Source organism: Struthio camelus, chromosome 29 (genome assembly GCF_040807025.1).
Source record: "Struthio camelus isolate bStrCam1 chromosome 29, bStrCam1.hap1, whole genome shotgun sequence".
Taxonomy (NCBI): domain Eukaryota; kingdom Metazoa; phylum Chordata; class Aves; order Struthioniformes; family Struthionidae; genus Struthio; species Struthio camelus.
Window position 1 is genome coordinate 3,411,876 of NC_090970.1, and position 22,726 is coordinate 3,434,601.

Consider the following 22,726-nt stretch of genomic DNA (forward strand, 5'->3'; position numbering starts at 1 on the left):
CCCACTCCAGCAAGGCAGAGGAACAGTCAAGTGAAGGCAGGGGCTGACCCGACCCTTTCTAGACATCTTCGTCCCAATGAGATCCTAAGACCAACGAGACCCCATCCTCACACCAATTTACCATGTGTGCTCTTTCTCCAGGCACTGTGGTGGGAGGGGGAGGTCACTAGCTCTGAGGTACACATGCTGCAGCAGGTTACGTCCACCCCTTATGTGGAAGGGCAGGTCAACGTTTAGACACCTATTTTCTCTGGAAAATAACCTTCAGCAGAGGAGTGATTATTTATTTAGCTTTTAGGTGCCTCCCTCTCACATTGGTGGCATTCTTTGACAGAGCAGAAACCTTTGGCGTTTCAGTTGCTCTCAGCATGAGCACTTGGGCATCCCGAGGGGAAAAGAGGGCTCGCTGTGGCTTTGTACAGAGTCACAGGATCTGGTCTGCTAAGGAGTCCTGCCCCTCACTGCCCTGCACTCGCACCTCTCTCCGCTGAAGGACACTCACCCTCACAAGCGCCTCTCAGAGAGAAACTGGACGGAGCGGAGAGTGGAGGACTTCAGGCGGTAAGGGAAGATTTCCAAAGTCTTCTCTCTCAGCCCACATATGGAGATGGTGATGAAGAGCGGGACAAGGGCAGCTCATTTCCCAGCCCCACAGGGTGCATTTTCTGCAGCCTCACCGCTCCGAAGGGAGCTGGGGACGACTCACTCCCATTCACACCCCTCTGTTGCACAACTTGCAGTGTCAGTGTCTGAACTGCGGCTGAAACCCCCCAACCCCAGGGAGCCTGAGAGAGGAACAGGAGCAGCATGGAGAGGAGGGGAAACAAGGGGCAGCACCATGATCCTGCTGCTGAGGGAGGCAAGGAGAGAGACGGACGGGCACTCACAAAAGCCTTCACCTTGCCCACCTGGCCATGCTGCCCCGCAGAGAGCGAACTTGCAGAGCAGTCACTCCCAGCCCCTTTGTCAGGCTGCACAAAATGAACCCATGGCAGGAGAGATGCCCCTCTCTTCTGCTGGAGGTCTGGCTGCAGAGGAGGCAGCTCATGCCCTGGACTCCATGGCTGTCAGGGCTGAGGCTCTGCTGGGAGGCAGACTCTGAGTTAGCTTGCTCAGAGGAAGGTGTTTGTATTGGAGGGCCTGACCATGACTTGCACAAATCCATCCCCCCATGATGATTCTGCTAGCAGTTCCCTCTCATTCCTTGCCCATCTCTGCTGCCTGAAGTTGCCCCTGCTGGCAGCTTTCTCTGTCCCTATATCTTTTCCCTCTCAGTGCTCATCGTCCCCATCCCACCCTCTGTGGGCTCAGTTCTGCCCTACAGAAATCTTCCAGGTCTGGGACTTGGGCAGGGGCATCTCTGTGCTTGCAGGTGCTAAGGAGCAGGTCACATAAACCCTGAGGAAGCCCATAAAGGTGATGCTGGTGCTGCTGGAGGTTGAGATGGGGTTGAAGGGGTTTGCTGAGCTTTGTCACAGACCTCCTGATCTCGGAGTGCGAACGTCTGTGAGTCCCAAGTCCTTGCAAAACCAGAAAACTCTTTCCTTTTTTCTCCCTGCCCGAATTAGGAAACAGAAAGCCCTGGAAGGAAAGCTCCTTCCATTTCAAGCAGCCTGGTTTTTCACCTTCCTCTGCAGGGCAGGGACACTGCTCTGAATCACAGCCCTGGGACAGACCTGTGTGCACGTCCCGGCTTCACAGCCCTGTAGCCATCCCTGGGAGAAGGTAGCAGCATGCCCTGTCCCTGTGACGGTGAGCCAGGGAATCTTTACTCTAAAGCATCTCCTCCTCCCCTGCACACTGGAGAAGCTGGGAGAGCGATCTTTAAAAAACTTGTCATGGGGTGAGCTGGGTTCAGAAGACCCCTCCAGAAACCTCAGTAGTGTTGTCCTATAGCCAGACACTCACCATGCAAACGGCTGGGAAGATGTCTCCCACAAGGAGCTCTCCCCTCTCCTCCCACTCCACACTGCCTTTCACTTCTCTCTGCCTTCTCTCAGCTCCTCTCAGCAGCAGCAGGCAGTGCCCACAGCCCTGCTGCTCTTGGCAGAGGAGCTGCTCCTGCACACAGCTGGGCACATGGGCACTGCTGCCACGTTGCCAGGACCTCCTTCCGTCCCAGGAGCCTGGACCCCTTCAGCAACAGTGGCCCAATTAAAGGCAGAAGTTCTCTGTCCCTCGGGCTCCCTCCTCCTGGGAAATGTTCACTGAAGTAGACTGAAATAATCACCAGTGGTCCCTCTCTGAACACCGAGGGAAGACTGATTCCAGCATTACAATCTATCTCATCAGAGGAAGGTCACCTGCTAGAGGGGGAAACGTCCCACTCTGGAAGCCCCTCTTCCTGCCTCTTGCCTAGGCAGGACTCCTAGAGAGGGGCAAGAAGGGAGTTCATTCTCCCATGGTTCAGGTTTTCATTCAGATGAGTCCATCTGGGCATCTCCTGCCAGTTTAGAAGCCCCGGGGCTGCAGTGGCATTCAGATTCTTCCCCTGAACTCCACAAACAGACAGGAGGTGGGATTCCCCTTCTCCAGGCTGAAGTGTGCCCAGCAGAGATGTCTGCATGGGAGCTCCTTGTCTAAGCTCCCGCTGTAATCCCTGGAGATGGAGAGTGGGAGTCAGTTGCTCACACACAAACCCCTGGGGACATTGGAAGAGACAGAGGTGGTCCAAGGCATGTGCCAGTGTCTCCTTGCTCTGATGGAGCCACTCTGAGACCCGCATCCATCAGGTGGGGCCGGGTGGGGAGTTTCCTTGGCCATCTGAAATGACCCCAGATGCCGAATACTGCTAGGCACCCACTCACGAGGAAGCTGAGACATATCCAGATCCCAGTGTTACCAACAGCTCATGTCATTCAGTGCAGACACTTGATTTCATGACATAGAAATAGGCTTGCAGGGCCATATTTGTGACAGATAGCAGTCTTGTTGTGAGAGTGGCCAGCTCTCTCAATGTCCTCAGATGCAGCCCACCCAACCCTACGGACTGATATGGGTTGAGTTCTTGCTAGTCATCCCTCACTCCATCATCACTCACTGTTGGTTGTTGTCCTCTGCCCAATCCAGCAGTAAGCCAACATTTTCCTTTTTACTCTTTTATTGACACTGAAGCAGTAGCAGCTTTTCTTCATGCCCTTGTCATCCGCTTCAAGTGTCTACCCTTGGGGACCTTTGGCTTCCCTAACACCATCCCTGTTTTCCTGGACGATATTTCTGAATTCCTCCACTGCAGCCCCCACCTCCGTCTGCTTCCAGTATGCTGCCCTGGAGTTCAGTCCTGACTTCCCAGTGTGGCCAAGCCAATCTCTCAAGCTGTCTATTAGTTTTACTGAGGGCCCAAGGCCAGGAAGAAACAGTGCTGAGCTGTGCAGGAATGGTAGGAGAGGGATTAGCTGCCTGAGCTGATTCTGCAGCACCTTGAGACCTGTGACAGAGGTGAACCAATCTCCAGGAAGGACAAAGTGCCACTGTAGAAGTCCCTAGGTCTGGGCCGCCTTTGATCCAGACACCAGTTAAAAGGCTGTGGAGATCAGGGGAGGTCCCAATGAGCTGAAAAAGGCATATGCTGTGCCCATCTTCAAAAAAGGCCACAAGGACAAATCAGGGAGCTGCAGGCCATTCAGACACACTTTGGTGAGGAGTGCGTCATGGAATGATTCCTCTTGCATCACCTTTCCGGGCATAGGAAGAAGGTGACTGTGAACAGTCCGCATGGATTTACTGGAGGTAAAGCCTTCCTGATCAATTTGATTACCTTCTGTGATAAAAGGCCTGTCCTTGTGGGGGAGAGGAGAGTAGTGGATGTCATTTACCACAGTTGTAGCAAGGGGTTTGACATTGTCTCGCACTATATGGTTGAGGGCTGCCATCCAGATGGACCCCTGCAGGAAGGAGGAATGCATTGCCAGGAAGTTTATGGAATTCACAAACGAAACAAATGCCAGGTCCCGCACCTGGGGTAGAACAACACCCTGCAGTGATCTGGGCTGGGGAGTGGCCAGCTGGGCAGCAGCTCTGCAGAGAAGGACCTGGGAGTCTTTGTGGGCAGCAAAGTGAGCGAGAGCCAGCAGCACGCCCTGGCATCAACGGAGGCCACAGTGTCCTGGGCTGCCTGAACAAGAGCACAGTTGGGAGATTGAGGGAAGGGATTATCCCCCTCTACTCAACACCTGTTAGAGCACATGCAGATACTACATGCATTTGGGGCCCTGTGTAGAAGGGCATTTGGGGGTCCTGTGTAGAAGAACACTATTGATCTCATGGAGTGAGTTTGGTGGCACACCCCCAAGGAGCCCAGGCACCAGAGCACTTGCCCTGTGAGGAGTGGCTGAGGGAGCTGGGTTTGTTCAGCCTGGAGTAGAGAAGGCTTTGGGCAGACCTAATCACAGCCTCCCCATACCTTCCAGGATGTCACCAAGAAGATGCAGTCAGGCTCTTCACCATTGTGCACAATGGGAGGATGAGGCCCCAATGGGCATTAGCTGAAACTAGAGAGCTTCAGGCTGGGTGTAAGGAGAAACTTCTGACCCATCCAGACAGTCAAGCCCTGGGGCAGGTTTTCCAGAGAGGTGGTGCCATCTCCATCCTCAGAATTTTTTGAAGTCCTAAAGGAGTAAAGCCTTGAGCAACCTGGATGGAGCTGATACACACCCTGCTGTGGGAAGGAAGTTGGGCTAGAGACCTCCTCAGGCCCCTCCCCACCTGAATGATTCAGCATTTCCTTCCACCCTGGGTCTTCCCTTGTTGACCTTAGGGAAAACCTTCAGCTTCCTCGTGACTATGGAAGTAGGTCTCCCAAAAGGATCACCAGATCAGCTGCATGTTCCTTGTCCCGCTCTGGTCAGAGGCATTCAGATTGAGGGCTGCTTGGCAGCCACCCCCAAATCACCTTCAGTTTTCTTTTCCTTCGCCTTTTATTGCATTTTTTCCCCTCTTTTCTCCTTTCTAAATTCTTGTTTTACCATCCTGATCCCCTCCCATGCAGTCAGCCAACCTCTGTTTACCCATTGGCCCTGGATTTCCTTTCTTTGTGCATTCATTTGGCTTGTCTGAGATGGTTGCCATGGTGATTTCTACTTTTACCACTAGGGCCTTGAAACTGGTGCTGCCTTTTATTATGTGTAGTGTCCTGCAGGTCCTCATGCTGTTACCCTGCATGATAGGCACTGCAAGATAGGATGAGCCATCAGTACGCATACATTAACAGCTGACCCAGAGGAGCCTGAGTCCAGAGGGGCCTTGAGAAACTTGGGGTTTTGGCCAACAAAAACTTCATGACGTTGTGCAAGGAGAAGTGTCAGATCTTGCCTCAGGGGGCAGAACAGGCTGTGCATCAGGACAGGCTGAGACCTCACCAGCAGAAGAGTGACCCTGAGGAGAAGGGCCTAGATATTACAGGAGGGATGCCCTATGAGCCAGTGCTGCGTGCTCACCACAAAGGAGGCCAGCTGCATAGAGGGCTGCATTAGGAAGTGCATAGCCATCGAGACAGGGCAGCTCTTATCCCCCTCGACTCAGCACTGGTGTGGCCACATGTGGGATGGTGTGTCCCAGTGTGGACTGCCCAGTGCTGGAGGAATGGGGAGGAACATGGAGAGGGTCCAGAGGAGGTCTGCCAAGATGGGGGTTGGGGGCCTGAAGGCCACGGCCTGTACGGAGAGGCAGAGGGACCTGAGCTTCTTCAGCCAGGTGAAGTGTCAAAGACAAATGGAATATAGTAGTAGCCTGGGACTGCTTGAAGGGTGGTTCCAGAGGGGATGGAGCTTTTGTTGGTATTAGGAAAGAACATGAAAAGGGGAAAGGGTCACAAACTGCATCTTGAGAGGTACAGCCTGGGCTTCAGGAAAAAGACATGTCACTTGAATGGTAGTGCTGTGATGCAACAGGTCACCCAGAGGCCTCTGAGGTCACCCCATGCCTTTGTGTTTCAAAGAACACCAGCAAGGATAGAGAGACCTCAGTAAATATGGAGAGATCCCGGGGATAGAGCAAGGGGAGGAAGCATGTTGGGTGTCTACAGGGTGCAGGGATGCAGGCACAGGCATGGGACAGTGTAGGACAGCCTGTGGTGGAGACGTCTGAGGGCACTGCCATGGCTGAAAGCCTCCAACAGAACCGAGGTCTCTAGCCTCTTGGCTATGGTTGGTGTCTCTGCCACTAAGGCCTCTGGGAGGAAGTTTCCTTAAACCACTGGGACCTTACTGCCTCCTTGTCCACGGGGAACCAAGAGATGCCATATTGTTGTCCTGCAGTTGGAGCTGCACATGCCCACCTTCACACTGACCCCCAGAAAGAGCCCTGAGCAATGTGTGAGGGAAATCACCACCCTTCACAAGGGCTGGGTGTCAGGGCCTGGTCGCTGTGCTTGATAACACACACCAAGGCTGACTTGGCATCACAGCCACCTGCACATTGCCTTGGCCTACCTGCCTTCAGGGCCTCCAGCTTTGTGCTCTAATCAGCCCCCTGCGGAGGCTTTGTCAGTAATGGCCCTCAGTGGGACTCCTTAACACTCCAAGAAACTTTGAGATTTACTTCTCCCTTCAACTTCTGGAGAGGTTTGTTCAGCCTCCTCTCAGCATCCATGGTTCATGGCCTCAGCACCAAATACACCTGAGGGGTCATTAAAATGCAAAAAGCCCTAACAACCCAGGTCTCTTTCCATCATTTTCTTCAGTTCTTCTGTGGCTAATTGGCAAGTGTTCAGGAGGGTATTGAAAAGAGAAGGATTTCAAGGAGCACCTGAAAAGTAAAGACGTCTGCTTTTCGAGCTTTTTTTATTCTTCAGGTTTCAGAAGTGATACCCACCTTCTCCAGGTCACACTGAACCGTGGTGTTTCCTAATGAAGCCTGGACATTTGAGAAAAGCAGTATTTCTGATAGGAGACATGTATGGACAACCTTCCTCCCCACCTCCCCAGCCCTCACATTTCTCTCCTCAGCCCCTGGGGACTTCCCTCACTCTGCTTAACATCTAGCCTTTTCCCACTCAAGCCTGTAGCTGAATGTTACAGCTCCTGGGCACCAATTCCCACCTGCTTTCCTTAGAAAATTAGCTGCAAACAGACACAGAAGGATTTGTCTCAATTCTGATCCAACACAAACAAACATGATGCAGTGTCCTAAGAAATACAATACAATCCTCAAGTGCATGTCAAGGCCAAGTTGCCTCCAGGGAGGTGCACAAGGCTGGAAGGAATAACCTTCCTTGACATATTCTTGACAAATGGCTAGGGAAGGCTAGTTAGAAACAGAGTGAAGGAGTTGGTTGGAGAGACAATGAGACTGCTGAAAGAGAAGGCAAACTTCAGTCTCCCTGAAGCTCTGAGCAGTGACTAGGGAGTGGAGAAGTACCTGAATGATACAGAGGAAGGGGAGGATGAAAACTGGGAAACTATGGGAAGGGCATAAGCCCAGATCGTCTGATGCAAAGTTGACCTCAGAAATGATGAATGTAATCTGGACATGTGGAAATACGTGAAAAGATTCTGAGATTAAATCCACAGCATAAGAGCAGTGGTCATGGAAGTTTGGGGTAGGTCAAAATTACTTCTCCTAAGATTCATATCCTTCGTCAACATTTCCATTATGTAATCCTGAGAAAGCACTGACATTTTGTTAAAATTAATCAATCATTTCAGCTGATGAAAATGTAGTCTTTTTTAAACAAAACAAAAGAAAACAAAACTTTGAAAATTGTTTTTTTTTTCAGGAAGAGCTCAGGTGTCTAAGCACAAGCACCCACCAGGACTCCCAGGTCTTTCTCTGCAGAGCTCCTTTTGGAATATATGGTGGTGATTCTGTTATTGCTCTTACCTCTCCATCATCTCAAGGTCACTGCAGTGACAGACAGCCTCCACATTCCCATCCCCACCCAGGCTGAGTTCCTGAGAAAGGGGAGGATGGCACCATCTACTTCGAGGTGCAAATTGCAGAGGTAGAGACATCACACTGCAGAAAAGCCTGCTGTTCTCCCCTCACCTCTGAGGGGATCCAGGCCATGGACTTAAAGGTGGATGCAAAGAAGTTCAGGGGTAATGTAGATATGCCGGAGGCAGTGCCTCCCAGGCTGCCCTTACAGTCACCGGGGAGGAGGAGGTGTTCACCTGCCTTCTTCAAGATGGTCACATAAAGCACAAACGACACATGTCCCAGAAACATTTGCTCGGTGCTTGAAATGAGGCCTGAGAGCACAGGCTTTTAGGATACTTCAAGCTGAAGGGACCACAGGAAGCCTGTAGTGCAACCTGCTGCTGCTCAAAGCAGGGTCAGAAGTAGGGTCAGAAACCAAAAAAATGTCCCTGCCAAAGGATTTCAGGGGTGATACAACAAGAGAAGACGGTAGAAGCTTGACAGGGTGGTAGAAGTCCTGTGGACAAAAGGGTTTCCTTTTTCCTGTTCTCCAGAGAATTAAATCCTCCGCTCTGCAGAGAGAAGAAGCTGGGACACTACCTTTGCCACTAACACGGAGGTGGAGAAGCTCCTGAGTCCCTTTCAGAGAGAGGCTGCTCCAGAGGTCACCACCCCAATGGCACTAGACCCCCCGCGGGGGCCTGCCTTGCTGCTGGGCACCCTCCAGCCCCAGGCAGGAGGTCTGCGGGGAACCGAGTGGGGTCTGCAGCCTGCACCCTGGCCACCCAGCAGGTGTGGAGGGACCCCACTCCCCTAGATGAGCCTGGGCTCTCCTACATTTCCTTAGCGTGAAGTCTGTGTCCCCTCTGGGTGGTCACACAGCCTGGCAGGGAGGGCCAGCACGGGAAACACAATCTCTGTTCTGGGGGGTGAAGAGAGAGGGGAGGGCAGAGGGGGATCTGCTCCTGCCTCGGGCAGCGATGCCCTCCCTGCAGCTGGTGCAGCCCTGCTGATGCCCTGTAACCCATGAGCCCTGGAGATGGGACTCAGAGGGCTGAATGCCTGGCGTCTTCCTGAGAACTTTTCTGCAGTCTCCCTGCCCTGGTTGGACTCCTGTTGCCCATGGTGCAGAGACTCCTTCTGAGGATGAACTCACTGTGTAACTCCGAGGACATGGTCGACCAGGTATTACAAAGGCCAGCAAGATCTCAACCCCACAACCGTGTCCCCTGCCCCTCACTCCACCTTCCAGCTCCTTCCTCCTAGAGCATTTAGATTGGGAGGGACCACTTTGGACCTCCAGGACCACAATCTGCTCTGAGCTGGGCGAACTTTACAGTTAGATCAGGTTGGTAAGTGCTTTCTCCAGGAGAGTTTTTGAAGAACTCCTGGCCCCTGCCCCAGAACTGCTCCACTCTCATGGTTATTACTATTATTCTTTCCCTTAAACTCATTTGAAATTTCCTTTACTGCTGCTTGTCCTTGTTATCTCTTGCCCTTTCCTCCTCCCGAGCCCTGAGCCCCGAGCCAGACCATCCCACCAACTTTGAGGACAATCACAGCCCTGTCTCCAAGCACAGTCTTGCTAGATTCTCCTGGGACTGTGCAGGCAAGTCATGGTGGCCAGCTCCAAGCAGAGCTATGCACTATGCGTCCCTATGTGGTCTTAGAGGAGAGCGTATGGAGACATAACATTATGCAAGGCAGAGCCTGTGGGCTGACACCAGGGCAGAGCTGGGGGCAGCAGGGGTGAGAAGAGGAGATCTTCAGCAGCTCCTCTCCGCACCCAGGCAGGGAATGAAGCACCTGGAGGTGCTCCTGAGAGAGGATGGTGACACAGGAGAGAGGGCACCAGGAGCTGCGGTGCTTGTCCCCAGGACCTCCCCTGCACGCTCCCTTTCAGTCCTGCACAGGACTTGTCCTCCCAAGGGTCATATCTGAATGCCCAGTCCTCCAGCTGGGCGTGGAGCCCTGTCTGGAGGTGACTTTTGGGGTAAGGGCCAGCATGCAGGCTGGGGGAGATTGTTGCGAGGACATGTGCGGGGGACAGGGCCTGAGGGACAGCAGCAACCTGACACGGCTCCTGGGTCCTGCTTCCTTCAAGGCAAGCTCTGACACAGGGTCCCAGCCTTCCTTTTGGCGCCACCCTTCAGGAGGGACCATGGCACTGTGAGCGGGGAGGGTGGGGAGCATTAATCCTTCTTTAGTCACTTCCCAAGCCATGCAGAGGGCCAGGACTGCAAAGATTTCTGGCTCAGCATCGTGAGCTCACTTTAATATACCCACGCTCTGAATGTTTGTTTGTTTGTTTTTAAATTAAATGTCAGCATTTTTCGCTCCAAGAAACTTCCAAGCCCAGTCCCACTTCCTCCTTCTGATCTCTCCCAACCCCTCCTCTGGTCTCATTGCCATTCCCACACCCCCTGCCCTGATCTCCCCACAGGGCCCTGAGCTGACAGTGCTGCTCTGCACAGCAAGCACACTGTGGAGCCACAGGGCCGTGGAGGGACTCTGCACCTCTGCACTGGTGGTACTGGTGAGGATGGGAAGCAGACCCAACCAAATGGGGATCACGGCCTCTACTCCCTCCAGGGGTCTGCTGATGTGTCAAGTGCTTGGAGGGACTAGGGAGCATTTCCAGGGGTACTTGCTGTGCCCAGCTGCACCTCTAGATCCTGCCCCTGCTATTTCACAGAAAGCGACATGAATCACTCTCTAGTCTGCCTTCCCCATGCCAGCTGGGTCCTTACTGTCTCTCCTGGGATTGCAGAGTCCTCCTTTGCCTGTGGAGACCTGGGTTTAGTGCTTTCCCTTGAGGTGACTCCACCTTGGACCATCTCTCCCTTTGTGAGGCTCCACTCACTGCCCACCCCAGGCACACGCTGCCCCAGGACATCCCCCTGGGCTCTCCTGGCAGCCCCAGCTTCCCCTCCAGAAGGACAGGCATCTGACACTGTGCCTGAACATGTGTGACAGCTCTGGGCATGTCAATCAGTGACCATTCATCCCCCCTGCTGTCACTGGGCACCGATGGGTGGCCGAGTCCTAAATGCAGCCCTTGGTCTCTAAGAGGTCATTACATGAGTATGAGCTTTTTGCTCCTGAACCCATGGAGAAGCCAGCCCAGCAGGCCCTTCTGGGACGCAATTCCTTGGGCCTCTTCTTGACACCAGCTTTGGAGGAAGAGCCCAGCCTTCAGGGACTGCAGCAGGAGGAACCTACTTTATTCCAGAGATAACTGGGAGGGCGTAAGCTCTGACCCAGTGTTAGACACAATATGATATGGGCACCAGGGGAGACAGAGTAGTCTCAGGAAAGGTGTAGGGAATCTAAGCATTTATGTAGCAATATGATAAGAAATTATGGCAAGAACAGTAATAACAGTAATCAGAAAACTAAAGTGAACAAACAAAGTTCAGTCCTGTTATGGCACACAGTGGAAGTCATTTGTGGAGAGAAATGGCACTTTTATCACTGCTGAAAAATGTCCACGACACCACTTTCCTCAGGGCATCTCTGAGCTCCTTGTTCCTCATGCTGTAGAGGAGGGGGTTCACTGCTGGAGGCACCACTGAGTACACAACAGCCACCACCAGATCCAGAGCTGGGGAGGACATGGAGGGGGGCTTCAGGTAGGCAAAAAATGAAGTGCTGACAAAGAGGGAGACCACGGCCAGGTGCGGGAGGCACATGGAGAAGGCTTTGTGCCTTCCCTGCTCAGAGGGCATCCTCAGCACAGCTCTGAAGATCTGCACGTAGGACAGCACAATGAAAACAAAACACCCAAACATTAAACAGACACTAACCACAATAAGCCCCACTTCCCTGAGGTAGGAGTTTGAGCAGGAGAGCTTGAGGATCTGGGAAACCTCACAGAAGAACTGGTCCACGTCATTGCCTTGGCAGAGAGGTATGGAAAATGTATTTACAGTGTGCAGGAGAGCATTGAGGAAAGCACTGGACCAGGCAGCTGCTGCCATCTTGACACAAGCTCTGGTGCCCATGAGGGTCCCGTAGTGCAGGGGTCTGCAGATGGCAACGTAGCGGTCGTAGGCCATGACAGTGAGGAGAGAATACTCCGCTGAAAATAAGAAGACAAAGGAAAAGAGCTGGGCAGCACATCCTGAGTAGGAAATGGTCCTGGTGTTGCTCAGGGAGTTGACCATGGATTTGGGGACAGTGGTGGAGATGGAGGCCAGGTCGAGGAGGGCGAGGTTGAGGAGGAAGAAGTACATGGGGGTGTGGAGGCGGTGGTCGCAGGCTACGGCGGTGATGATGAGGCCGTTGGCCAGGAGGGCAGCCAGGTAGATGCCCAGGAAGAGCGAGAAGTGCAAGAGCTGCAGCTCCCGTGTGTCTGCAAAGGCCAGGAGGAGGAACCCGTTGAGGAAGCTGTCGTTGGACATTTTGCTCCCCCTGAGTATGGGGAACTGTGCAGGGAGAAAAAGATAGTGACTAGTTAGAAAAGAATTTTAAAAATAAACAATTAAACAAATAAAGTGTTCAATTTCTGACTAAAGGCACCACATTGCCTCCCATGTACAGTAGGGGGTACATGGGAACGGGGGTGAACAATTTCTGTCAAATGAAGTCCATCGTCTGAGTTTTGCAGAAATTAGTTTCAGGGATTTTTTAAAATATTTTTTATTTTCTCTGAGATGCCCCTGTCACCCCAAGGTAGAAATCCTCAGCATTTCTGCTGTGAGTCCGGAGAGGAAAGCATCCACTGTCACTTGGGGCAGAGTGAGGACATTTCATTTATTAGCCTTGTTCCTAAGCTGTCCTGTGCTAGCATCTCTTTCAGCTGGAGGATGATGTTACCCTTAAAATAAACCAGCCCCTGCTGAGAGCAGAGCAGTGCACTTTCAAGGGGCAGATCTCCAAACTCCTCACCCTTTCTCCAGGCACCTCAGGCAGCTCTCCTCACTCCCCTTCTGGCCAAGGACACTCAGGGCTCTTTGCAGCTGCCCATCTACAGCCTCCCAACACCTTCTCCATACTCTCAGCATCTCTGAACCTTCTTGATAGGTCTGTCAGCTATCAGAGAGAAGCTGAGAGACAGCGGTGCCTTTCGAGAGGGCAGCTCGCAGCCTGGCGGGACACCACAGGGAAACAAAGGACTGTTAGGACTGAAGACGGGCTCTCCTTCAGGGAGAGCCAGCTCATTCCCCAGTCCCACGGACTGCATTTCCTGGAGCTCCACAGGTCAGGAGGAGGCAGGGGAAAAACTCACTGCCATGCACACCCCTCTGTTGCCGAACTTGCAGTGTCAGTGTCTGAACTGCACCTGAAACCCCCCAACCCCAGGGAGCCTGAGAGAGGAACAGGAGCAGCATGGAGAGGAGGGGAAACAAGGGGCAGCACCATGATCCTGCTGCCCAGGGAGGCAAGCAGAGAGACAGACGGGCACTCACAAAAGCCTTCACCTTGCCCACCTGGCCATGCTGCCTCACAGACAGCAACATTGCAGGGCAGGTGCTCCGAGCCCCTTTGCTAGGGAGCATGAAATGAACCGGTGGCAGGAGAGATGCCCCTCTCCTCTGCTGGAGGTCTGGCTGCAGAGGAGGCAGCTCATGCCCTGGACTCCATGGCTGTCAGGGCTGAGGCTCTGCTGGGTGGAAGAGGAGACACGGGGAGCTTGCTCAGAACTGCAAAATTCTGTTGCTCATGACTTCTGAAAATCCATCCTCCCATGACAATTCTGTTAGCATTTCCCTCTCATTCCCTGCCCATCGCTGCTGCCTGCAGCTGCCCCTGCTGGGAGCTCTTTCTCTGTTCCTACACCTTTTCCCTCTCAGTGATCACAGACCCCAACCTACCTGCTGTGTGTTCAGTTGTGTTCTACAGAAACCTTCTGGGACTGGGATTTGGGCAGGGGCATCTCTGTGCTTGCAGGTCCTAAGGAGCAAGTCACATAAACCCTGGGGAAGCCCATAAAGGTGATGCTGGTGCTGCTGTAATTTGAGGTATGGGTTGAAGAGGGTGTGCTGAGCTTTCTCACAGACCTCCTGATCTCAGAGGGTGAAGGTTTGTGAGTCACAAGTCCTTGCCAGACTAGACAACACTGTCTTTTTTTTTCCTCCCTGTCAACTTTAGGAAAAGAATAGAAAACGGAAAGCCCTGGAAGGAAAGCTCCTTCCCGTTGCAGTAGTCCCTTTTTCACTTTCCTCTGCAGGGCAGGGACACTGGTCTGAATCACAGCCCTGGGCAGACTTGTGTGCATGTCCCAGCTTCACAGCCCTGCAGCCATCCCTGGGAGAAGGTAGCAGCATGCCCCGTCCCTGTGACAGCGTGCCAGGGAACCTCTGCTCTAAAGCATCTCCTCCTCCCCTGCACAATGGAGAAGCTGGGAGAGAGATCTTTAAAAAACCTGTCATGGGGTGAACGGGGTTCAGAAGACCCCTCCAGGAACCTCTGCAGTGTTGTCCTTCAGCCAGAGACTTACCGTGTCAAGGGCTGGGAAGATGTCTCCCACAGTGAACTGTCAGCCGTCCTCCCACTCCACACTGCCTTCCACTTCTCTCTGCCTTCTCGCAGCTCCTCTCAGCAGCAGCAGGCAGTGCCCGGAGCCCTGCTGCTCTTGGCAGAGGAGCTGCTCCTGCACACAGCTGGGCACATGGGCACTGCTGCCATGTTGCCACGAGCTCCCTCTGTCCCAGGAGCCAGGCCCCACTCAGGAGCAGGGGCCCAGCTGAAGGTAGAAGCTTCTGTCCCTTGGGCTCCCTCCTCCCGGGAAATGTTCACTGATGAACACCTAAATAATCACCTTTGCTCGTCTCTAAAAAATACAGGGAGACCAGTTACAGCACTGGCATTTGTCTCATCAGAGGATGGTTATCTATGAGAGGTGGAAACATCCTGCCTTGGAAATCCATTTCCATGTCTTAACTAGGCAGGACTCCTAGAGAGGGGCCAAGAAGGGAGTTCATTTTCCCATGGTTCAGGTTTTCATTCACATTAGTCCATCTAGGCTTCTTATGCCCGTTTAGAAGCCCCGGGGCTGAAGTGGGATTCAGATCCCTCCCCTGAACTCCAGAAACACACAGGAGGTGGGATTCCCCTTGCCCAACCTGAAGTGGGCCCAGCAGAGATGTGTCTGCACGCAAGCCCCTTCTCTAAGCTCCCATTATAATCCCTGGAGATAGTGGGTGGGAGTCAGTTGCTCACATGCAAACACCTGGGGATATTGGAAGAGGCAGAAGTGGTCCAAAGCATGTGCCAGTGTCTGCTTGCTCTGATGGAGCAACTGGGAGACCCGCATCCTTCTGCAGTGTCAGGTGGGGGCCGGGTGGGGAATTTCCTTGGCCATTTCGAATGACCCCAAATTCCCTAATACTGCTAGATCCCACTCACTAGAAAGCTGAGGCATATGAAGATCCCAATGTTACAAACAGCTCATGTAATTCGGTGCAGACACTTGTTGCAGTGACATGGAAATAGGCTGGCAGAGCCATGTCACATGCTTGGGCTGTGCAGCACAACTGCATGCTTGTAGTAGACACCATGGCATCTACAGGAAAGCCATGCCCCTTTGGAGTGCTTGCTGGCCAAAAACCCCAGGGTCTCTTACTTTTCCTGCCTGTCCCCCAAAAACTAAATCCCATCACTGCCTTTAGGGAAAGTCCATCCCATCTACATTCAAGTGCGCTGCATAAACCAGAAGCATATCACACCAAGATCTCCACTCATGTCTCTGCACTCTAACTCTTCTACCTCTCCTCTCCTTTAAGCAATATGAGCAAGTCTGTGGATCACAGGCCCTGGTTCTTATGCAAGGGACTTTAATCTCCCAGACATTAACCGGAAGGTCAAGGGTGCAAGCAGTCCAGGAGGTTTCTGGAGGGCATCAGGAACAACTTCCTTGAAGAGCTGCCAGATGGGCCAGTAAGGGTGATGCTTTCGTGCATCTGAAAATTGCCAACAGGGAGGAATGGATCAGGGATGGGATAGGTAGTGTCAGCCTTGTCTTCCGTGACCTTGAAAAGGTGGATTCCCAGATCCTGAGGGCAATGAGGAAGGACAGTAGCGGAGTGCAGAACATTAACTTCAGAGGAGCAGAATTCGGCCTCTTCTGGGGACTGGCAGGGGATCCCCTGGGAGGCAGTTCTGAAGGGCCAGGAGCTCAGGTCTTTGAGGACAGCACCTGCCAAGCACAAGGATGGTTGATCCTGATATTAAAGAAAACTAGCAGATACCTCAGGGGACCAGCGTGGCTAAACAGAGACCTCACACCTTAGCTCCAGGGCAGTCAGGCAGCATCCCGGAAGCAGGAGGAGAAAGAGGCTGCAAGGGAGAAATTTAGGAATTTTGTCCAGCATCACAGGCGGGGTGTTAGGGAAGAAAAAGCTCCCCTAGGATTGGCACTTGCAGGGGACGTCAAGGGCCTGAGGATGAGCTGCTACTGCCTCAGTAAGAATCAAAGACCCCAAAGGAAAAGGTGGGCTCACTGCTACATGGGGCAGGGAACCTTGTAGCAGCAGATGCAGAGAGGTGGGAGGAACTCCACCCCTTGTTAGCTTCAGTTTTCCCAAGCAAGGTCTCCCAGGCTGTTGTGCCTTGGCTCCAGACTCCAGAGGACAAAAACCACCAACAGTGGATGAGGCTAGTGAGGGATGACTTGGGAGAACTCAAACTATACACGCCAATGGGGTTGGATGGGCTGCAGACGAGGATGCTGTGAGAGCTGACTGCTGTCACAGCAAGGCCACTCACTATCATCTTGGAAAGGTTGTGGAGCTGGGGCGAAGTCCCACTGACTGGAGAAAGGCTTTGGACACTGTCTCCCAGCACATCCTCCTAGGGAAGCTCAGGAAGTGTGGGCTAGATGAGTGGACAGTGAGGTGGATTGAGAACTGGCTGGATGGCCGAGCTCCGAGGGTTGTGGTGAATGGCGCAGAGTCAAGTTGGAGGCCTGTGGCTAGCGGTGTCCCCCAGGGGTCAGTCCTGGCTCCAGTCTTGTTCAATATATTCATCAATGACCTGGAGGAAGGGACAGAGTGCACCCTCAGCAAGTTTGCTGATGAGACTAAACTGGGGGGAGAGGCTGACACACCAGAAGACTGTGCTGCCATTCAGAGGGACCTGGACAGGCTGGAGAGTTGGGCAGAGAGGAACCTCATGAAGTTCCACAAAGGCAAGTGCAAGGTCCTTGCACCTAGGCAGGAATAATCCCATGCACCAGTACAGGCTGGGGGTTGACCTGCTGGAAAGTAGCTCTGCCGAGAAGGACCTGGGAGTGCTGGTGGAGAACAAGTTGACCATGAGGCAGCAGTGTGCCCTTGTGGCCAAGAAGGCCAATGGTCTCCTGGGGTGCATGAGGCAGAGTGTTGCCAGCAGGTGGAGGGAGGTGCTCCTGCCCCTCTCCTCAGCCCTGGTGAGGCCTCCCCTTGAGGACTGTGTCCAGTTCTGGGCTCCCCAGTCCAAGAGAGACATGGCACTGCTGGAGAGAGTCCAGCGGAGGGCTGCAAAGATAATGAGAGGGCTGGAGCATCTCTCCTATGAAGAAAGACTGCGAGAGCTGGGCCTGTTCAGCCTGGAGAAGAGAAGACTGAGAGGCGATCTCATCAACGTGTACAAGTATCTGAAGGGGGAGTGTCAAGAGGATGAGGCCAGCCTCTTCTCCGTGGTGCCCAGCAACAGGACAAGAGGCAATGGGCACAAACTGAACCACAGGAAGTTCCACCTGAACCTGAGAAAACACTTCTTGACTGTGAGGGTGACAGAGCATTGGAACAGGTTGCCCAGAGAGGTAGTGGAGTCTCCTTCGCTGGAGATATTCAAAACCCGTCTGGATGTGAACCTGGGCAATCTGCTCTAGGTGACCCTGCTTGAGCAGGGAGGTTGGACTAGGTGATCTCCAGAGGTCCCTTCCAACCTAAACGATTCTGTGATTCTGTGATTCTGTGAAATGTTACCTCCATCTTCAAGAAAGGCCACAAGGACAAGCTGGGGAGCTGCAGGCAGTTCAGCCTCCCTTTGGTGAGGAGTACATCACGCAGTGAATCTTCTCAGATCACATTTCTGGGCACGTGAAGGAGAAGAAGGTGACAGGGAACAGTTAGTAAGGACTTACCCAGGGTAAACTGTGCTTCGCCCACCTGATTGCTTTCTATGATTCAATAACTGTGTTTGTGGATGGAGAAGAGAGAATGTCTTTCACCTCGACTTTAGCCAGGTGTTGGACACTGTCTCCCACCGTATTCTTGCTTACACGTTAGAACGCTACAGTCCGGAAGAGCAGACAACCGGATGGGTAAAAAGCTGCTTGGCTGATCAGACACAGAGGGAAGTTGTGAATGTGTAGTGCTCTTCCTGGAGGCCAGGGAGAAGGGGAGCACCACTGATCTCTCCAGGAACTTGTCCTGTTTATCTTCTTGATTAGTGACACAGAGGAGGCAACACTCCTCACGCTTGTAGATGACCCCAGGCTGGAGGTCAAGGGGGGCCCAGACCTTTGCTGGAGGGCTGCCATTCAGAGGGACCTAGACAGGCAGGAGGCATGGGCTGTCAGGAACCTCCAGAAATTCAACCAGGACAAATGCCAGCTCTTGCTCCTGCAGTAAACCAGCACCCCACAGTGTTACAGGATGGGGCCAGAGGGCCTGGGGAGCAGCTGTGTGGAAAAGGACCTGAGGGTCCTAGTGGAGAGGAGGCCAAAGATGAGGCAGCAGTGTTCCCTGGCAGCAAAGAAGGCCAGAAGTATGGTGGGCTGTAGGACCAGGAGGATAGCCTGAAAGGTCAAGGGAAATGATCACCTTCTAGTCAGAATTCATTAGATCCCAGATAGAACACTGTATCCAGTTTTGGGCCCCCAGAAAGAACGAGGTTGATAACTGGGAGTAAGTTCAGCTGAGGGCCCTCACAATAGTCGACGAGCTGGAGCTCTGAGGAAATAGGCCTTGTTCCACTTGGAGAAGAGATGGCTTTGGAGGGATCTCATAGGCAGCCTACAAGGAGGTCCTCAAGAAGATGGAGGCCGGCTCTTCACCAGGGTGCATGGTGAGAAGACAAGAGACAATGGGCCTAAGTGGAAAGAAGAGACATTTGTGCAGGAGGCAAGGAAAAGCTTTTCCACTGCGCGGATGGTCAAGCATTGGAAGTGGTTGCCCAGAGAGGCTGGGCAGTCTCCTCCCTTGGAGGCTTCCAACACCAGACTGGATCAAGGTTAGAGCAACCTAGTCTGAGCCCCAGAGCTGACCCTGCTGGGAGCAAGGAGATTGCACTAGAGACCTCCTGAGCTCCCTTCCACCCGGAAGGTGTCCACAATTCTTCCCATTCTCAATCTTCTCTTGCTGATGTCAGGGAAAGCACGCAGGTTCCCTGTGAGAGTGGAGGTAGGCCAGCTTTCTTGTCCTCCTCCACTCAGAGGTTTTCAGATCCAGGGCTTCTAGGCAGGGATCCCCAGAACAGCCCTCATCAATCCTTTCCTTCACTTTCAGTTTCCTTTTTTTTCTTTCCTCTCTTCTGAGTTTGTTTCTTTTCCCATCCTGATCCCTTCCCATACAATTGGCCCACCTCTGTTTGCCCTTAACCCTTTGGCACTGTTTTGTTTTGTTTTGTTTTGTTTTCCTTTGTTTGGACCCAGAGTAGCTTCAGCCCAGAAGGATCTTGAGAAACAAAGGTAATTTGGACAACAGATACCTCATGGAAATTGGCAAGGGAAGTGTTAGGTCCTGCGCCTAGGTGGGAATAACCCCACCCATGAGGAGAGGTAGAGGGACCTGGGCTTCTTTATCCTGCTGAAATGGAGGCGAGGCATGGTAGAGTAGTAGCCCATGGCTGTTTTAAGGGTGGTACGAGAGATGACGGTGTATTTCTTGGTAGTGGGAAACAGCATGAGAAAGAGAAAAAGCCACACACAGCAGCTTGTGGGCTTTAGATGTGACTTTAGGAAAAGAAAATGTCACTTGAAGGGTAGTGCTGTGGGGCTACAGGCCACGCAGAGGGACTCTTGTGATCAGCCCCTGCCTTTGTGTTTCCAGGAAAAGCAAGTGAGGACAGGAAGATATCAGTAGAGGCAGGGAGATCCTGGGGTGAGAGCAAGGTGCAGAAGGAGGCTGGGAGTCTACAGGCTGCAGGGAAACAGCAGCAGTCATGGGGGCAGTGTAGGATGGCCTGTGGTGGAGATGGCAGAGGACACTGCCAAGGCTGAAAGCTCCCAGCGGAGCTAGGTCTTTGGCCTCTTGGCTGGGGCTGGTGTCTCTGCCACCAAGGCCCACAAGAACACGCCCTTTCTTTAAAGCACTGTGGCCTTGCTGCTTCCTGGTCCCTTGGGAGCCCAGGAGGTGCCACATCATGGTCCTGCACTGGGCGTTGCATACGCCCACCCGCACACTGCCCACATGAGCAGTGCGTGATGGAAAGGATCACCCTGTGCAGGGGTTGGGGGTCAGGGCCTGGTTGATCTGCTTGAGAACACACATCAAGGCTGACTTGGCATCACAGAGGCACCTGCACATTGCCTTGGCCTACCTGCAATCAGGGCCTCCAGCTCTGTGCTCTCATCAGCCCCCTGGGGAGGCTTTGTCAGTAATGGCCCTCAGTGGGACTCCTTAACACTCCAAGAAACTTGGGATTTTCTTCTCCCTTCAACTTCTGGAGAGGTTTCTTCAGCCTCTCCTCAGCATCTGAGGTTCATGGGCTCAGCACCAAATACCCTCGAGGGGTCATTAAAATGCAGAAAGCCCTAACAACCCCTGTCTCTTTACATCCTTTTCTTCAGTTCTTCTATTCTGCTGTGGCTAATTGGCAAGTTTTGAGGAGGGCATTGAAAAGAGGAAGATTTCAAGGAGCACCTGAGAGATGTCTGCTTTTCAAACTTTCTTCAGTCTTCAGGTTTCAGAAGAAGTGATACCCACCTCCTCCAATTCACACTGACCCACAGGGTCCCTTGATGAAGCCTGCACATCTAGGAAAAGCAGTATTTTGGATAGGAGACATGTATGGACAACCTTCCTCCCCACCTCCCCAGCCCTCACATTTCTCTCCTCGGCCCCTGGGGACTTCCCTCACTCGGCTTAACATCTAGCCTTTTCCCACTCAAGCCTGTAGCTGAATGTTACAGCTCCTGGGCAACAATTCCCACCTGCTTTCCTTAGAAAATCAACTGCAAACAGACACAGAAGCATGTATCTCAATTCTGATCCAACACAAAGAAACATGATGCAGTGTCCTAAGAAATAACATACAATCCTCAAGTGTATGTCAAGGGCAAGTTGCCTCCAGGGCGGTCCATGAGGCTGGAAGGAATAACCTTCCTTGACATGTTCTTGACAAACAGATAGGCAAGGCTAGACAGAAACACAGTGAAGGAGTTGGTTGAAGAGACAATGAGACTGCTGAAAGACGAAGGCAAGCTTCCGACTCCCTGAAGCTCAGAGCAGCGACTAGGGAGTGGAGAAGCACCTGAATGATAAAGAGTAAGGGGCAAACTGTATTTTTAAATGGCCAGATTGGCACAAATCTCAATATACCTGTGTCATAGTGACGTCCTACAGGTGTCCCAATGAGTCTAGCCACACTCCCTTCTCCTTCCCTGCACCGTCAGTGAAGTGCGACCCCATCTGAGGTGACAACAGGGCTGAGACTGATCTCACCCCATGCCTGACCCCTCCAGGGCAGATGTCTCTGCCTAACCCAGGTGTCTGCCCTTCCCTTTCTAGTCATGGGAACTCAGTGATCCCAGGGCATCTCAGGCAGCAACAGCCTCCATATGTGGGCAAACGAATAAAGGCCTGAATCAAAATGTTTAGCTGTAACTTGAAACCTATCCAAAAAACAACTCTATGCCAAAACTGAAAAGAACACACAGCCATTTCCAGAAGGTCAAGTATGTTTTACCAGTTCTAATGAATCTTGTCTTTCTTTTTAGCAGCACCAAGTGCATGCAGTGCAGTATTTCCTCCTTCTAGTGGAGTATAGATATTTGTGTCCAGTTATTCAGCCCAATACCTTTTCTACCAACCCTCTGAATGCAGAAGCTTTGTTCTCAGCAACTACTTTATTCAGAGAGACCTATTTCCTCTGCCTTCTTCTGCCTCCCTGTCCTTTCTGCTTCCTCTCACTATTCTGTCTTTCCAGAGCTCTTGAGGTAAAGATTAACTGAATCACAGCACTTAGTGTGGACGAGACCTCTGGACGTCATGTAGTCCCGTCCCCCACTCACTCCAAGGGAATTACACAAGCTTGGTCAGAGGCTTGCCCCAGTTGCACCTAGTCCACAAACACACGGAGAGTGTGCTCCATCCTATGGTCCAGGATGTTAACAAAAACCTTAAACAGTGCTGCCCTACCTGCTGATCCCTGAGGGATGCTGTGTGCCACTGATCACAGCATTTTGGCCCAATGGTACAGCCCATTTTCCACCTGCTTTACGGTCCATTTGTGCAGTGCTGTGGACTGGCTCGTTACCATCTCCAAGGCAAAGCTCTGTGCACTCTGGCCACCCCTTTGCACAGGGCACACCTCCACCTCCTCGCTGTCCCAGCCTGCCTTCCCCAGGAGCCCATTTCCATCCTGCCATATGAGTTGTCCCACCACATGTGTGGAGGCAAGACAGTGATTTAACAGAGTAAAAGCGTAAATAAGACAGTGACTTAACAGGGGTCAAATGGTACGGTTCACATGGTTATTTACTATGTGGAGGACAGGGTCACACAAAAGTGTCTAGTAGACCCTCCCGCCGAGTCACGAGGTTCAGAATGGACCTAATGGATCCAAACTTACTCCCAGACGTGGTCAACAGTTTATGTCTAACGATTATATGCACAATCCAGCAGAGAGGTAACTTGAGAAAGTTACAAAGCTTTAGCATGCTTTCAGTGTCACTTACCGAGGATGTGACGCGGGTAAGGAATGTCTTGACCTCCAGGGGTAA

The 22,726-nt window shown here is 52.5% G+C and overlaps 1 protein-coding gene across 1 annotated transcript in view; it reads left to right on the plus strand.

Moving 5' to 3' along the window:
- The window catches only part of LOC138062746 (olfactory receptor 14J1-like), a 38,762-nt gene that overhangs the window by 11,259 nt on the left and 4,777 nt on the right, over nt 1-22,726 (plus strand). The window lies entirely within an intron of this gene.